This window comes from Cupressus sempervirens, chromosome 4, assembly GCF_028749045.1.
Source record: "Cupressus sempervirens isolate cs-2001-9-10 chromosome 4, ASM2874904v1, whole genome shotgun sequence".
NCBI lineage: Eukaryota > Viridiplantae > Streptophyta > Pinopsida > Cupressales > Cupressaceae > Cupressus > Cupressus sempervirens.
In genome coordinates this window covers 470,070,041-470,090,108 of record NC_143121.1, presented here as the reverse complement: position 1 = coordinate 470,090,108, position 20,068 = coordinate 470,070,041, and positions in this window count along the sequence as shown.

The window sequence follows — 20,068 nt, the reverse complement described above, 5'->3', positions numbered from 1 at the left end:
TTGTTCAAACCCCAAAACTCAATTCTAGAACGTTTTGACTTGTCTAATGACAAGATATGATCATGACAACCTACATGAACCTATCAAATGACACATCTACCATATGAAATCCTAAAATCCTATCTCATGCCCAATTACAACTTTCTTCCACATATGAGTCCAACATTATAACTTTGTATGCTTTCATGAGCCATAATTGGTGCAAGGATTGCCCAATTGACTTCAAGAGATGTTCCATGACCTCAGTAATGCCTTGGATCTTCAATGTTCCCCTGATGAGCATGGGATGCTCTTGCATCACTTATCTTCATAAATAAATTCAAAACTAATTTTCGTGATATTAACAACTACTATTTTGTATCTCATAGGAGACTCCTAGTGCACATGAGGTTCGACGGGACAGTTATGTAGATTTGATGACGCAGCCACTCACTCTTGAGGAGGAGCCTACAATAGTAAGTTGTAGTTTGAATTCATGATTAAATATGTTATAAATTTAGCATGCTATGAATTATAATGTTATAGTTTAAATTGTAGATTCATCTGACAAAGGTATTTGAACATATACAGCCCACAATCACAGAGGTACAGCCCACAATCACAGAGGTACCAGCATTGCCGAGGGCATACGAGAGGACTCCTGATCGGCGCAGGAGGTCAACGAGAGAGGTATTTATTATGAAATTTTGATAGTATTAATCTCCAATACAGAAAAGATCATTATGCATTTGAATAATTCAATGTTAGATACGTAGAATCATATAAATTTAGTAGTCTAACTTTGGGTTTTCCTTTTTTGTTTATGTAGGAGGCATCCAATCCACCTAGTGCAGTGAAGAGGCTGCATTTTGATCATCCACCAGCACCCTAGGATAGTATAGTTTTCGTAGGATGCATCATGAGACATTTTGAGATGGAATATGCCACATTGTATATAGAAACATTGATATTATACACATTCTGATGGCAGGATCAGCCACATTTTGTATATGGATCTATGTATTTTGATATATATATATTTGAGTACTTTGTCTATGGATACATGATCTTTGATATATATTTGTGTAAAATTTTGTCTATGGATACATGTATTTTGATATATATTTTTATCATTTACGTGCACAATGATATACATATTAATTTAGTATCTAGTATTGTTCAATTTATCGTGGATCATGTGTCATGCCCTAAATTTTACTAGTAAAAACACAACAAATTTTTTTTTTTTTTTAGCTTATGAAGTCGCATAAGAAATTACATATTGTAAAACAAGGTTATCATTGAATAGGAGTTCAAGACTCATGTGAATAGTGTGAAGGTGTTAACATTTTAGTCACATGTGGTTTTCAAATAGATTGGATGACAGTCTAGTTCAAGTTAGCGTCACGAGTCAAACGAGCAAGTTCAAGATACAACACTCATAAATTAGTGAGGTAATTCATATCCTAACAAGCCTCTGATACTAATATTCTATTAGGGTCTGTCAGTTGTATCATATGGACTAGGTCGTGATTCTAGCATGTAAGGGAAGGGGATCAGAATTACTTATTATCCTCATTACCAATGTACACACATTCATTAATCATTACAATATATATTAATGTGAAAATTAGTATATTACTATATCCTCATTATCTATCAACATTGCTTCCTCGCCAAATTATTGAGTGCACAACAAGATTGTAGGCAATCTACTAAGTTTTAAATTTATACAATCAATGGTATCACATAACATCTATGGATTGTAATTATCAACTAGTCATTTACAATACCACAAGGAGAAAACTTTCTTTCACATTTTCAAATGATAACAATGATGTCAAAGCAAATCTGTGACTCGTACCAATGCTTTCACAACAATATAAACTCCAAATGAAACATGCATATACAACCTTATCAATATTTTCTTCTACACGTACATTAGGTAACAATGATACAATCTCCTTCCATCACAATGGGGCAACATAAGGGACTTTTCAAAATCATAAGGAACATGGACATTGAAAGATATGGACAATGAGTAGCATGAACATTGTCCAACATGATCGTTGAGAACATGAACAAGCTGGTGAATCCTCCTTCACAAATGAGGGCACAATGTCAAGTTTTCTCATCCAACATCAATCTGCAAGATGATCATTCCAAGCCATTTCCATTGCTCCCTTGGACACAAATCTGCATATGCAAGACAACAAAATAACAAGGACCATGGGTGCTTTCCACCCAACCATAGGCCTCAAAGAGACCACCCCCGCGCTAGGGAACAAGGCTCAAACTGGGATACACATACAATCTTTCAATGCATAAACATTACATTTCAAACTTGAAAAATTTCCCACCAAGACTATTTCACAATGGCTTCACAGATGGAACCATAAACATAGGGTGAAGGTGTGTTCTAAAATGGAGACTTGCCATACCAAACCATATTTGCAATAAACAATTTTCATGCCCTCTCGGGGCTATCATAATTCACCAAATTTCATGCCCTCTCGGGGCTATAATAAATGAACCATTTAATGCCCTCTCGGGGCCTCCACATTTCCTCCTCCAAACCCACTACCATCAGCTGTAACTCCTCAAACTTCCTTTCTACACCATACTTTCCTTATCACCCCCAGCAAGATATGAAATGTTATGGCATACAATGGAGCCCATACTCCAAGGTTCTCAATACATTTTTTGAACCCAACTTAAGCCCTTCACCCTGGACTTCTCTTCCCTTCCCACAAGGGTGAGTGTAACTCCCAATCCCATAACAATACTCAAGCACAAAACAAGAAAACAAAACCAAGTAGAAATAAAACAAGAAATTTTGGCAAACACCCCACTAGTTTGGCCAAGACCCTCTAATAAAGCCTTCCCACTAACTTATTTTAGCAAAAACACTAAGCCACTCCATCCTTACAAACTTGTCTCCTCTAACGGTTCATCGACAGCCCTCACAAGCTCTGAGTTATGACCTTCAAAGGATCGACCTCAAAATGCACTTAGAGCACCTTGAAGACTCCTCGGTACGGGGTGGCCGCAAATGATGGATGGTCTTCGTGGCTAGAACAAAGGTGTGACTAGGGTTCACCTGCTCATCTGGAGCTAATGGGAGTGATGATTCAATGCCAAGATCAGCGATTTCAAAGTTACGCTGTGGTGCACCTATGAACTGAGGCACACTGCGAGTTTTGGCATCGAGCGAGATCATTGTGCTGAATCCAAACGGAATGTGATCTCTCAAAAATGAGATAGGTTATTTTAGGCCTCAAGATCATTGTCTTGTAGCATTTGACAGTTCGTCGATAGCCCTCATGAGCTCTGAGTTATGACCCTCGAAGGATCGACCTCAAAATGCACTTAGAGCACCTTGAAGACTCCTCGGTACGGGGTGGCCGCAAATGATGGATGGTCTTCGTGGCCAGAACAAGGGTGTAACTAGGGTTCAACCGCCCATCCGGAGCTAATGGCACTGACGATTCGATGCCAAGATCAGCGGTTTCAAAGTTACGCTGTGGTGCACCTATGAACTGAGGCACACTGCGAGTTTTGGCATCGAGCGAGATCGCTATGCTGAATCCAAACGGAATGTGATCTCTCAAAAATGAGATAGATTATTTTAGGCCTCAGGATCACCATCCTGTAGCATTTGACAGTTCATCGATAGCCCTCACGAGCTCTAAGTTATGACCCTCAAAAGATCGACCTCAAAATGCACTTAGAGCACCTTGGAGACTCCTCGGTACGGGGTGGCTGCAAATGATGGATGGTCTTCATGGCCAGAACAAGGGTGCGACTAGGGTTCACCCGCCCATCCAGAGCTAATGGCACTGACGATTCGATGCCAAGATCAGCGGTTTCAAAGTTACGTTGTGGTGCACCTATGAACTGAGGCACACTGCGAGTTTTGGCATCGAGCGAGATCGCTGTGCTGAATCCAAACGGAATGTGATCTCTCAAAAATGAGATAGGTTATTTTAGGCCTCAGGATCATCATTCTGTAGCATTTGACAGTTCATCAATAGCCCTCACGAGCTCTGAGTTATGACCCTTGAAAGATCGACCTCCAAATGCACTTAGAGCACCTTGGAGACTCCTCGGTACGGGGTGGCCACAAATGATGGATGATTGTTTGAAGACTACTCCATGTGTCACTATCTTTCTTGGAAAAAAATTTTCTTTTGAACATCAAGCTTGCAATATTATCAATTATTGTCAAACTTTTTCAACCAAGTCAAAATGTCAAATGCAAATATTTGTTTGCATTTTTTGCTAAGGGGAGTTTCATAAATTGACTTTGATTTTCTATGTCTCTAGTGCTTGAACATACTTAAAATGGCTCTTTGGTCTTAGAGCTATTGGTATTTTCTAACTTCATGGTCTATGATATGAATACTAAGAATTTCTTTCACTAAATGGTTTCCTTGATCTATTGACTACACTTAAATTTGTTCACTTGTCATCTCTCTTTCTATATGTTCAATACAAAGAGCTAGAAGAGACAAATAATCTTTCTTACCTTCATCTCTCTAAGCACATGATAGAAATCAATTCTAAACTTGAGAAAAGGTTAGAGGAGAATATTGCATTCTTAAATTAATCTCCCTTAAGACCTTTACATACACACGGGGCATTCTTAAATTAATCTCCATGGAAGAAAATTTCATAAAACTAAAGATTCCATAGTGTTGAAACATAAAATCCAAGATCTCATTTATGATGGGATTGTTGATACCTCTAATGACTCATCCACTCATAGCCTTCATATCCAACTTCATATCATGTCAGTATGCATGTGCTATCTTGCTTATTGGCTTTAATTGCTTATCCTACATGCTATCTTCTTTCATGGATTTTATGGCTTATCCCAAATGTGCTTCATACAACTTTTCAATATGAAAGTCTTTCAAAACATTATACAATATTATGACACTTTATGCTTTCAAATGCTATGATTGGTTTTAAAATGGAAGAAATCAAGTATTCTAATTCTTCATCCATACTTTATGGATTTTTCTTATTTGATTAGTTTGATAAAAATAGTTTTAATAACCATAATGTCAGCTTTATGTCAAATAAGGAAAAAACCAAATTTGTAATAAGATATCCGCATGCAATTATCTTTCATATAGTTATAAATGCTCTTAAAATTGTCGTTATAGCCTTGTATCACATGCAAATATGATTTGGAAGAACTTGTTCAATATCTTCCTCTTATAATTCCTTACAAAGAACCTACCAAAATACAAAAACCATATACAAAAAACTACACATTTTACATCATAATACATCATAAATTTTAGAAATTCTCCCCAATACCACCCCCCTCCAACTCTTCATGATGTACCTACATTCCAATATCATACAAAAATTAGTAACTTATTGTATTAAACAAGATAATCATCAATTCATTAAATCATTATGAAGAAAATAACATAAGAAGTATATATACCTAGTCAAGTATTCCAATAGGGTCCTCTCTCTGTTTTAGGATCTCCAACAAGGCTTCATGATCAGCATTAGCAATAGTAACAAGTTCTTTTACTTTTGGTCTTCCTTGATTCTTCAATAACTTTACATTTGTTGCTATAATAAGATGCGAATATATGAGAATTACTTTGTGCTTCTGATAGTCTTCGAATGCAGGAATTCCGTTCCTTCTAAGCATGTATGTCCGCAGCCATGTTCCAGCAACAACCACTGAACCAATAGGATACGTGAATCCATCATCATCTGTGATCGGTTGTGCAAGTTTTTGTTTTCCTCTTACACAACGTGCTAACCAATAATCAGATTTCTCATCATTCCCCTGTGGTGCAACCAATGCAAAGACATGTCCTGGCTGAAGTAGATCTGATAGATGATTATGCTCAAGTGAACTTTCCATGTCATCATTTTTGATAGAGGGTATGATAGACAATGGAGTAAGATAATGTGGAGCCCATGTGTCCACCCACTCACTTGACTCACAGTGATCCCAATCACACTGAAAACAAGTATGACAAAAACAAGCTAGTTGTCATGTCCAAATGGTCCATGTACTAGAATTAGAGCTCCGAAATGAATGCATTTTTTATGAGTCTGTCACTGTAGCACAATCTGATCTATCACCTATGGACCCTTCCTCAACCAACCAAAAGAACCTGCATACCACTGAATTAAGAGTCCCCCCCTGTGATAATGCTAAACTACACTAATCAACAATGCTACGAGCATCAAGAAGCTCTGTTGTTGAAATCTTCAGTTGCTCCTTAGCTAGAGCTCTCTTCACACATGCCCCTGCTCCATCATGTTCCCCTTTTCCATGGCCGGACTCAAAAAAACTCCAAATATGAGGCACCCCTCTCTCTATGTGCATCCTACACAACCAATAAAACATGCGAGCATTCTTGAATTGACCTGTACAGTTATCTGACCAAATGATATGTCTATCCATAGCAATTTCATGCTCGTGTAAGAAATAAAAAAAATTCTCGAAACAATGTTGCACAAACTCGTGAGAGTGAGATCTATCATCACTCATATAAAAATGATACTCTCTAATAATCTTTCGATTATCTTCCGCACTATCAGGCGCATGTCTATATGTTATGTGAACAAAAATTGCAATTTGAATAGAGTTGTAATACTGAGATTGTGTCTCATTTTGAGGTTGCAATGTGTAGTTCTCAGCAAAATCAACAACTGATATAATAGTGCCAATGGGAAAAGTCTCCTTACACGTTCTAAATTGTTGATCCAACCACTAAGACCTGTGACTATGTCTTGCATACTTGTAAAAAATATTTGCCTTGAAATCTGAAATAAAATTAGCCACATTGATATCTTTTCCAACCAATTCACATCTAGAGCTCTCACTCCCACTCTTCAATGTGTATTTCACCATTTTATAGACCCTTTTTTTCACTATTGTCTTTCCAAGATCTTGTTCACACCCCTCATGGAAACATGTGTCAAACTTGGTTAAGCCACCACATTCTGAACACTTCTCATTTAAGCAAGCATTTTTATAAAAGGAACAACCATCAACTCTACAACATAAGAGTTGATCTAACAAGTCTCTTGATGATTTTTGAAGCCCACTAGCCCCACAATCCTCCAACATTTCTTTACTATGCAAAATAGAACGGATGGAGCATAATAGTTCATGGTGCATAGAAAACTCAACATGATATTTGCAACAACATGTATTTCGAATTTTGAGTGGCACACAATAAAATGGCTTCAAAGATTCAAAATCCCTTTGTGATATATGAACACTTGGATGACTCTCTCTAAATTGTTTGAACAACATAGTTTGACTTACCTCCAAATAGTGTTTAGGATGTGGCGTGCGGTCTCTGATGCCAATTCTCAACTTTAAGACATCTTTAGCATTGGGTGATACTCGTGAGTTAGAGTGCCAAAATTGTATAATTTCTTCCTTCACATCGTCGGATAGCTTCTTATCAAAACGTGGAAGTCTCCCACCAAATGCCCATGTTTCATTTTGAAGAGGATCATCAATTTTCTCTCGTCGACTAAGTGCTCTTCTCAAAGTAGTACGATTTAGATTCAAATCAATACAAGTTTGTCTCATATATCTACCCTTTCTCAAATGATGACTTACCAAAGAGGTTGTAATAACCCTTCGAGCAGCTCTATTATCCTTCTCTCTGCTATTTTTCCCAACGCTATTGAGAGCACTGAAAAGATTCTTCAAAATAATGGCATTTCTTTCCAACTTTTTATTGACATGAATTTTCAATTTGGAAAGCATAGGTCTCATCTTTTGCATCTTTAATAAGTGCATGAAAAGCTGACATTGCTCTACCACTGTCTTGTTGCCGAAAAATATCTAATATAGTCTTGAAGCCCATAACCGAATGGTTCTTTCTGATTTTTTTCCTTCCAAACTAGTCATAATCGTTTCATCAATTTCAATAATCCATTTTGGTGTTTTAGAACCTTCATGTCGATTATAATTAGGAGATATGTAAGGTTCTTGTTCATTAAGTTCCTGTGCATTGTCATCTTTGACATGCTCAATTATGCAATTTGGATTATGACTTGGTGGCATTTCTTCTTCAAAATTTTCAATCTCTACATTTTCAATTTCCGCATTATCATTTTCAATAGGTACATTTTCATTCCCCAACTGTACATTTTCATTATCTGACTCTATGATTTCACCTTCTATTAATTCATCGTCAACTTGATTGATATTTAGCATACCTTATCTTTTTTTTCAGTGTTTCATTTTGTCCTTTTCCCTATATGTTGCAATGTCTTCATTGGATATCTTCCTTTTACATTTATTCTTTCGACGACTGCTGCTCCCCATTCAGATGACAAATTCGAACACCTAAGGTTATATTTTCGAATTCTTTTCGATTGGTTGGGCCCCAAAACACAACTTTTTACAAATCTCGTGAAAAAAGAGGTAAAAAAGTAATGTTGTCGGGTCTGTAGGGACAGTCAAATATTTGAAATTAATGCCAATATAATCGGATATCCGATAATAGATCGGATATCCGATATAGGAAAAGGACTTTTGGGGGAAAAACTTGCTAAGGTTTCCCTCCTTTGCCACAATAATATTAATATTATGAAAATATTTGGAGGAAAATGACTTTAATTTATAACTAAGTTAATAGTATATTAGTATTAGTATAAAATATCAATAATATTATTATACCTATAATAGTATTAATATTATTAATATAGATATAATAGTGTAAATATATAGTGTTTATTTATATTAAGCTACAATATATAGTATTAATATATATTATTATTATAGCTATAATAGTATTATTATTATTACTATACATATAATAATATTAATATTTAGTGTTTATTTATATTATAATTATTATCCTAAAATATTATAAATAGTATATCCTAAAATATTACATTATATATACTAAAATATCAAGTTATTATATAGATATATTAATAACATATATATTAATATAATAATATTTATAATATATATTATATTTAATAAAAATATTACGTTGTTATATATATATTATATTATTATACATATTAATATAATAATATATAATACAAAGAGGGTCGTCATTTAACGGGTCAAAGGGGGTCATAGGTCACCCTATGACCCCCTTTGACCCATATGAACGACTCGACTATGTCCCTAGGGGTCCTAAGACCCCTAGGGACATACGTCGTCGTTTAATGGATCAAAGGGGGTCATAGGTCACCCTATGACCCCCTTTGACTCATATGAACGATGCAAATATGTCCCTAGGGATCCTAGGACCCCTAGGGACATATGTCATCATTTAATGGGTCAAAGAGGGTCATAGGGTCACCCTATGACCCCCTTTGACCCATATTACCCATTCGAATATGTCCCTTGGGGTCCAAGGACCCCTAGGGACATATGTCGTCATTTAATGGGTCAAAGAGGGTCATAGGTCACCCTATGACCCCCTTTGACCCATAATACCCATTCGAATATGTCCCTAGGGGTCCTAGGACCCCTAGAGACATATGTCGTCGTTTAATGGGTCAAAGACCTATGACCCCCTTTGACCCATATTACTCATTCGAATATGTCCCTAGGGGTCCTAGGACCCCTAGCGACATATCTTGTCGTTTAATGGGTCAGAGAGGGTCATAGGTCACCCTATGACCCCCTTTGACCCATATTACCCATTCGAATATGTCCCCAGGGGTCCCAGGACCCCTAGAGACATATATCATCGTTTAATGGGTCAAACAGGGTCATAGGTCACCCTATGACCCCCTTTGACACATATGTACGATTTGAATATGTCCCTAGGGGTCCTAGGACCCCTAGAGACATATGTCATCATTTAAAGGGTCAAAGAGGGTCATAGGTTACCCTATGACCCCATTTAACCCATATTACCCACTCGAATATGTCCCTAGGGGTCCTAGGACCCCTAGGGACATATGTCGTCGTTTAATGCATCAAAGAGGGTCATAGGTCACCCTATGACCCCCTTTGAATCATATGAACAATTCAAATATGTCCCTAGGGGTCCTAGGACCCCTAGGGACATATGTTGTCGTTTAATGGGTCAAAGGGGGTCATAGGTCACCCTATGACCCCCTTTGACCCATATGAACGATTGGAATATGTCCCTAGGGTCCTAGGACCCCTAAGGACATATGTCATCATTTAATAGGTCAAAGAGGGTCATAGGTCACCCTATGACCCCATTTGACCCATATTACCCATTTGAATATGTCCCCTAGGGTCCGAGGACCCCTAGGGACATATGTCATCATTTAATGGGTCAAAGAGGGTCATAGGTCACCCTATGACCCCCTTTGACCCATATTACCCATTCGAATATGTCCCTAGGGGTCCTAGGACCCCTAGAGACATATATCGTCATTTAATGCGTCAAGAGGGTCATAGGTCACCCTATGACCCCCTTTGACTCATATGAACGATTCGAATATGTCCCTAGGGGTCCTAGGACCCCTAGAGACATATGTCATCGTTTAATGGGTCAAAAAGGGTCATAGGTTACCCTATGACCCCATTTGACCCATATTACTCATTCGAATATGTCCCTAGGGGTCCTAGGACCCTTAAGGACATATTTCGTCGTTTAATGGGTCAAAGAGGGTCATAAGTCACCCTATGACACCCTTTGACCCATATTACCCATTCGAATATGTCCCTAGGGGTCCGAGGACCCCTAGAGACATATATCATCATTTAATGGGTCAAGAGGGTCATAGGGGTGACCTATGACCCCCTTTGTCCCATATGAACGATTCGAATATGTCCCTAGGGGTCCTAGGACCCCTAGAGACATATGTCGTCGTTTGGGTCCTAGGACCCCTAAGGACATATGTCGTCGTTTAATGGGTCAAAGGGGGTCATAGGTCACCCTATGACCCCCTTTGACTCATATGAACGATTCAAATATGTCCCTAGGGGTCCAAGGACCCCTAGGGACATATGTCATCATTTAATGGGTCAAAGGGGCTCATAGGTCACCCTATGACCCCCTTTGAACCATATGAACCATTCGAATATGTCCCTAGGGTCCTAGGAACCCTAGGGACATATCTCATCGTTTAATAGGTCAAAGGGGGTCATAGGTCACCCTATGACCCCCTTTGACTCATATGAACGATTCAAATATGTCCCTAGGGGTCCTAGGACCCTTGGGGACATATGTCATCATTTAATGGGTCAAAGGTGGTCATAGGTCACCCTATAACCCCCTTTGACCCATATGAACCATTCGAATATGTCCCTAGGGTCCTAGGACCCCTAGGGACATATGTCTTCGTTTAATGGGTCAAAGAGGGTCATAGGTCACCCTATGACCACCTTTGACCCATATTACCCATTCGAATATGTCCCTAGGGGTCCTAGGACCCCTAGAGACATATATTGTCGTTTAATGGGTCAAGAGGGTCATAGGTCACCCTATGACTCCCTTTGACCCATATGAACGATTCGAATATGTCCCTAGGGCTCCTAAGACCTCTAGAGACATATGTCATCATTTAATAGGTCAAAGAGGGTCATAGGTTACCCTATGACCCCATTTGACCCATATTACCCATTCGAATATGTCCTAGGGACATATGTCGTCGTTTAATGGGTCAAAGGGGGTCATAGGTCACCTTATGACCCCCTTTGACCCATAGGAACAATTCGAATATATGTCATCATTTAATGGGTCAAAGGGGGTCATAGGTCACCCTATGACCCCCTTTGACTCATATGAACGATTCAAATATGTCCCTAGGGGTCCTAGGACCCCTAGGAACATATGTCATCGTTTAATGGGTCAAAGGGGGTCATAGGTCACCCTATGACCCCTTTTGAACCATATGAACCATTCGAATATGTCCCTAGGGTCCTAGGACCCTTAGGGACATATGTCTTCGTTTAATGGGTCAAAAAGGGTCATAGGTCATCCTGTGACCCCCTTTGACCCATATTACCCATTCAAATATGTCCCTAGGGGCCCTAGGACCCCTATAGACATATATCGTCCTTTAACGGGTCAAGAGGGTCATAGGGTGACCTATGACCCCCTTTGAACCATATGAACGATTCGAATATGTCCCTAGGGGTCCTAGGACCTCTAGAGACATATGTCATCATTTAATGGGTCAAAGAGGGTCATAGGTTACCCTATGACCCCATTTGACCCATATTACCCATTCGAATATGTTCCTAGGGGTCATAGGACCCCTAGGGACATATGTTGTCGTTTAATAGGTCAACAAGGGTCATAGGTCACCCTATGACCCCCTTAAACCATATGAACCATTCGAATATGTCCCTAGGGTCCTAAGACCCCTAGGGACATATGTCATCGTTTAATGAGTCAAAGGGGGTCATAGGTCACCCTATGACCCCCTTTGACTCATATGAATGATTCGATTATGTCCCTAGGGGTCCTAAGACCCCTAGGGACATATGTCGTCTTTTAATGGGTCAAAGGGGTTCATAGGTCACCTTATGACCCCTTTTGACCCATATTACCCATTCGAATATGTCCCTTGGGGTCTGAGGACCCCTAGAGATATATGTCATCGTTTAATGAGTCAAAGAGGGTCATAGGTCACCCTATGACCCCTTTTGACCCATATTACCCATTCAAATATGTCCCTAGGGGTCCTAGGACACCTAGAGACATATATCATCGTTTAATAGGTCAAGAGGGTCATACGTCACCCTATGACCCCCTTTGACCAATATGAACGATTCGAATATGTCCCTAGGGGTCCTGGGACCTCTAGAGACATATGTCATCGTTTAATGGGTCAAAGAGGGTCATAGGTTACCCTATGACCCTATTTGACCCATATTACCCATTCGAATATGTCCCTAGGGGTCCTAGGACCCCTAGGGACATATGTCATCGTTTAATGGGTCAAAGGGGGTCATAGGTCACGCTATGACCCCCTTTGACCCATATAAACAATTCGAATATGTCCCTAGGGTCCTAGGACCCCTAGGGACATATGTCATCATTTAATGGGTCAAACAGGGTCATAGGTCACCCTATGACCCCCTTTGACCCATATTACTCGTTCGAATATGTCTGTTGGGGTCCAAAGACCCCTAGGGACATATGTCGTCATTTAATGGGTCAAAGAGGGTCAGTGGTCACCCTATGATCCCCTTTGACCCATAATACCCCTTCGAATATGTACCTACGGGTCCCAGGACCCCTAGAGACATATGTCGTCGTTTAATGGGTCAAAAGGGGTCATAGGTCACCCTATGACCCCCTTTGACCCATATGTACGATTCGAATATGTCCCTAGTGGTCCTAGGACCCCTAGGGACATATGTTGTCGTTTAATGGGTCAAAAAGGGTCATAGGTCACCCTATGACCCCCTTTGACCCATATGAACAATTCGAATATGTCGCTAGGGGTCCGAGGACCCCTAGTGACATATGTCGTCGTTTAATAGGTCAAAGAGGGTCATAGGTCACCCTATGACCCTCTTTGACCCATATGAACGATTCGAATATGTACCTAGGGGTCTGAGGACCCCTAGGGACATATGTCGTCGTTTAATGGGTCAAAGAGGGTCATAGGTTACCCTATGACCCCATTTGACCCATATTACCCATTCGAATATGTCCCTAGGGGTCCTAGGACCCCTAGGGACATATGTCGTTGTTTAATGGGTCAAAGGGGGTCATAGGTCACCCTATGACCCCCTTTGACCCATATGAACAATTCGAATATGTCCCTAGGGGTCCAAGGACCCCTAGAGAAATATGTCGTTGTTTAATGAGTCAGAGAGGGTCATAGGTCACCCTATGACCCCCTTTGACCCATATTACCCATTCGAATATGTCCCTAGGGGTCCTAGGACACCTAGAGACATATATCGTCGTTTAATGGGTCAAAGAGGGTCATAGGTCACCCCATGACCCCCTTTGACCCATATGAACGATTGTAATATGTCCCTAGGGGTTCTAGGACCCCCAAGGACATATGTCGTCGTTTAATGGGTCAAAGAGTGTCATAGGTCACCCTATGACCCCCTTTGACCCATATTACCCATTCGAATATGTCCCTAGAGGTCCTAGGACCCCTAGGGACATATGTCGTCGTTTAATGGGTCAAAGAGGGTCATAGGTCACCCTATGACCTCATTTGACCCATATTACCCATTCGAATATGTCACTTGGGGTCCGAGGACCCCTAGGGTCATATGTCGTCGTTTAATGGGTCAAAGAGGCTCATAGGTCACCTTATGACCCCCTTTGACCCATAATACCCATTCGCATATGTCCCTAGTGGTCCTAGGACCCCTAGAGTCATATGTCATCGTTTAATGGGTCAAAGGGGGTCATAGGTCATCCTATGACCCCCTTTGACCCATATTACCCATTCGAATATGTCCCTAGGGGTCCTAGGACCCCTAGCGACATATCTCGTCGTTTAATGGGTCAGAGAGGGTAATAGGTCACCCTATGACCCCCTTTGACCCATATTACCCATTTGAATATGTCCCTAGGGGTCCTAGGACCCCTACAGACATATATCATCATTCAATGGGTCAAAGAGGGTCATAGGTCACCCTATGACCCTCTTTGACCACTATGTACGATTCGAATATGTCCCTAGGCGTCCTAGGACCCCTAGACACATATGTTGTCATTTAAAGGGTCAAAGAGGGTCATAGGTTACCCTATGACCCCATTTGACCCATATTACCCATTCGAATATGTCCTTAGGGGTCCTAGGACCCCTAGGGACATATGTCGTCATTTAATGCATCAAAGGGAGCCCTATGACCCCCTTTGACTCATATGAACGATTCAAATATGTCCATAGGGGTCTTAGGACCCCTATGGACATATGTTGTCGTTTAATGGGTCAAAGGGGGTCATAGGTCACCCTATGACCCCCTTTGACCCATATGAACGATTGGAATATGTCCCTAGGGTCCTAGGACCCTTAGGGACATATGTCGTCGTTTAATGGGTCAAAGAGGGTCATAGGTCACCCTATGACCCCATTTGACCCATATTACCCATTCGAATATGTCCCTTGGGGTCCAAGGACCCCTAGGGACATATGTCGTAATTTAATGGGTCAAAGAGGGTCATAGGGTTTGACCCATATTACCCATTCGAATATGTCCCTAGGGGTCCTAGGACACCTAGAGACATATATCGTCGTTTAATGAGTCAAAGAGGGTCATAGGTCACCCCATGACCCCCTTTGACCCACATGAACGATTGTAATATGTCCCTAGGGGTTCTAAGACCCCCAGGGACATATGTCGTCGTTTAATGGGTCAAAGAGTGTCATAGGTCACCCTATGACCCCCTTTGACCCATATTACCCATTCGAATATGTCCCTAGAGGTCCTAGGACCCCTAGGGACATATGTTGTCCTTTAATGGGTCAAAGAGGGTCATAGGTCACCCTATGACCTCATTTGACCCATATTACCCATTCGAATATGTCACTTGGGGTCCGAGGACCCCTAGGGTCATATGTCGTCGTTTAATGGGTCAAAGAGGCTCATAGGTCACCCTATGACCCCCTTTGACCCATAATACCCATTCGCATATGTCCCTAGTGGTCCTAGGACCCATAGAGTCATATGTCATCATTTAATGGGTCAAAGGGGGTCATAGGTCACCCTATGACCCCCTTTGACCCATATTACCCATTCGAATATGTCCCTAGGGGTTCTAGGACCCCTAGCGACATATCTCGTCGTTTAATGGGTCAGAGAGGGTAATAGGTCACCCTATGACCCCCTTTGACCCATATTACCCATTTGAATATGTCCCTAGAGGTCCTAGGACCCCTACAGACATATATCATCATTCAATGGATCAAAGAGGGTCATAGGTCACCCTATGACCCTCTTTGACCACTATGTACGATTCGAATATGTCCCTAGGCGTCCTAGGACCCCTAGACACATATGTCGTCATTTAAAGGGTCAAAGAGGGTCATAGGTTACCCTATGACCCCATTTGACCCATATTACCCATTCGAATATGTCCTTAGGGGTCCTAGGACCCCTAGGGACATATGTTGTCATTTAATGCATCAAAGGGGGCCCTATGACCCCCTTTGACTCATATGAACGATTCAAATATGTCCCTAGGGGTCTTAGGACCCCTATGGACATATGTTGTCGTTTAATGGGTCAAAGGGGGTCATAGGTCACCCTATGACCCCCTTTGACCCATATGAATGATTGGAATATGTCCCTAGGGTCCTAGGACCCTTAGGGACATATGTCGTCGTTTAATGGGTCAAAGAGGGTCATAGGTCACCCTATGACCCCATTTGACCCATATTACCCATTCGAATATGTCCCTCGGGATCCAAGGACCCCTAGGGACATATGTCGTAATTTAATGAGTCAAAGAGGGTCATAGGGTTTGACCCATATTATCCATTCGAATATGTCCTTAGGGGTCCTAGGACGCCTAGAGACATATATCGTCATTTAATGTGTCAAGACCTTTGACCCATATGAACGATTCGAATATGTCCTTACGGGTCCTAGGACCCCTAGAGACATATGTCATCGTTTAATGAGTCAAAGAGGATCATAGGTTACCCTATGACCCCATTTGACCCATATTACCCATTTAAATATGTCCCTAGGGGTCCTAGGACCCTTAGGGACATATGTCATCGTTTAATGGGTCAAAGAGGGTCATAGGTCACCGTATGACCCCCTTTGACCCATATTACCCATTCAAATATGTCCCTAGGGGTCCGAGGATCCCTAGCGACATATCTCATCGTTTAATGGGTCAAGAGGGTCATAGGTCACCCTATGACCCCCTTTGACCCATATGAACGATTCGAATATGTCCCTAGTGGTCCCAGGACTCCTAGAGACATATGTCATCATTTAATGGGTGAAAGAGGGTCATAGGTTACCCTATGACCTCATTTGATCCATATTACCCATTCGAATATGTCCCTAGGGGTCCTAGGACCCCTAGGGACATATGTCGTCGTTTAATGGGTCAAAGGGGGTCATAGGTCACCTTATGACCCCCTTTGACTCATATGAATGATTCAAATATGTCCCTAGGGGTCCTAGGACCCCTAGGGACATATGTCATCGTTTAATGGGTCAAAGGGGGTCATAGGTCACCCTATGACCCCCTTTGACCCATATGAACTATTCGAATATGTCCATAGGGTCATACGACCCCTAGGGACATATGTCATCGTTTAATGGGTCAAAGGGGGTCATAGGTCACCCTATGACCCCCTTTGACTCATATGAACGATTTAAATATGTCCCTAGGGGTCCTAGTACCCCTAGGGACATATGTCGTCGTTTAATGGGTCAAAGGGGGTCATAGGGTGACCTATGACCCCCTTTGACCCATATGAATGATTCGAATATGTCCCTAGGGTCCTAGGACCCCTAGGGACATATGTCGTCGTTTAATGGGTCAAAGAGGGTCATAGGTCACCCTATGACCCCCTTTGACCCATATTACCCATTCGAATATGTCCCTTGGGGTCCGAAGACCCCAAGCGACATATGTCGTCGTTTAATGGGTCAAAGAGGTCATAGGTCACCCTATGACCCCCTTTAACCCATATTACCCGTTCGAATATGTCCCTAGGGGTCTTATGACCCCTGGCGACATATATCATCATTTAATGGGTCAAGAGGGTCATAGGTCACCCTATGACCCTCTTTGACCCATATGAACGATTCGAATATGTCCCTAGGGGTCCTAGGACCTCTAGAGAGATATGTCATCGTTTAATGGGTCAAAAAGGGTCATAGGTTACCCTATGACCCCATTTGACCCATATTGCCCATTCGAATATGTCCCTAGGGGTCCTAGGACCCCTAGGGACATATGTCGTTGTTTAATGGGTCAAAGGGGGTCATCGGTCACCCTATGACCCCCTTTGACCCATATGAACAATTCAAATATGTCTCTAGGGTCTTAGGACCCCTAGGGACATATGTCGTCGTTTAATGGGTCAAAGAGGGTCATAGGTCACCCTATGACCCCCTTTGACCCATATTACCCATTCGAATATGTCTCTTGGGGTCCAAAGACCCCTAGGGATATATGTCGTCGTTTAATGGGTCAAAGGGGGTCATAGGTCACCCTATGACCCCCTTTGACCCATAATACCCATTCGAATATGTCCCTAGGGGTCCTAGGACCCCTAGAGACATATGTCATCATTTAATTTGTCAAAGGGGGTCATAGGGCACCCTATGACCCCCTTTGACCCATATGTACAATTTGAATATGTCCTTAGGGGTTCTAGGACCCCTAGGGACATATGTCATCGTTTAATGGGTCAAAGAGGGTCATAGGTCACCCTATGACCCCCTTTGACCCATATGAACGATTCGAATATGTCCCTAGGGGTCCGAGGACCCCTAGGGACATATGTCATCGTTTAATGGGTCAAAGAGGGTCATAGGTTACCCTATGACCCCATTTGACCCATATTACGCATTCGAATATGTCCCTAGGGGTCCTAGGACCTGTAGGGACATATGTCGTTGTTTAATTGGTCAAAGGGGGTCATAGGTCACCCTATGACCCCCTTTGACCCATATGAAGAATTCGAATATGCCCTTAGGGGTCCAAGGACCCCTAGAGAAATATGTCGTCGTTTAATGAGTCAAAGTGGGTCATAGGTCACCCTATGACCCCCTTTGACCCATATTACCCATTCGAATATGTCTCTAGGGGTCCTAGGACCCCTAGAGACATATATTGTCGTTTAATGGGTCAAAGGGGGTCATAGGTCACCCTATGACCCCTTTTGACCCATATGAACGATTGGAATATGTCCCTAGGGGTTCTAGGACCCCTAGGGACATATGTCGTCGTTTAATGGGTCAAAGAGGGTCATAGGTCACCCTATGGCCCCCTTTGACCCATATTACCCATTCGAATATGTCCCTAGAGGTCCTAGGACCCCTAGGGACATATGTCGTCGTTTAATGGGTCAAAGGGGGTCATAGGTCACCCTATGACCCCCTTTGACCCATATGAATGATTCGACTATGTTCCTTGGGGTCCTAGGACCCCTAGGGACATATGTCGTCATTTAATGGGTCAAAGGGGGTCATAGGTCACCCTATGACCCCCTTTGACCCATATGAACGATTCGACTATGTCCCTAGGGTTCCTAGGACCACTAGGGACATATGTCATAGTTTAATGGGTCAAAGAGGGTCATATGTCACCCTATGACCCCCTTTGACCCATAATACCCATTCGAATATGTCCCTAGGGGTCCTAGGACCCGTAGAGACATATGTCGTCGTTTAATGGGTCAAAGGGGGTCATAGGTCACCCTATGACCCCCTTTGACCGATATGAACGATTTGACTATTTCCCTGGGGGTCCTAGGGACATATGTTGTCATTTAATGGGTCAAAGGGACCCCCTTTTACGCATTAAAGGACGACATATGTCCCTAGCGGTCCTAAGACCCCTAGAGACATATATCGTCGTTTAATGGGTCAAAGAGGGTTATAGGTCACCTTATGACCCCCTTTGACTCTTATATATTAATAATATATATATTAATAATATACATATCAATATATATATATATATATATATATATATATATATATACATATACATATTACATTATTATATTTAATGAATGAAAATATTACGTTATTATATAAATATATTAATAACATACATATTAATATAATAATATTTATAATATATATTATATTTAATAAAAATATTACGTTGTTATATAAATATTATATTATTATACATATTAATATAATAATATATAATACGTATTTTATATATATAAATTACGTTATTATATTTAGTAAAAATAATAATAATATATATTATATTTATAGATTGTAATAAGATTAACATAAGATATTATTATATATTACTAGATTATATCTTGTATGTTTACATTACGTTATTATATATATATAATATATTAAAATATGCCTTTACATATTAATATAAGTGAAATAATTTAAAAATAAAAAACTAGAACGTTTAAATCGAATTTCCCTCCAAAATTTGAAAATTTTTGGAATTTGACTACTGAGCCATATCGGATATCCGATCAGGCTTGG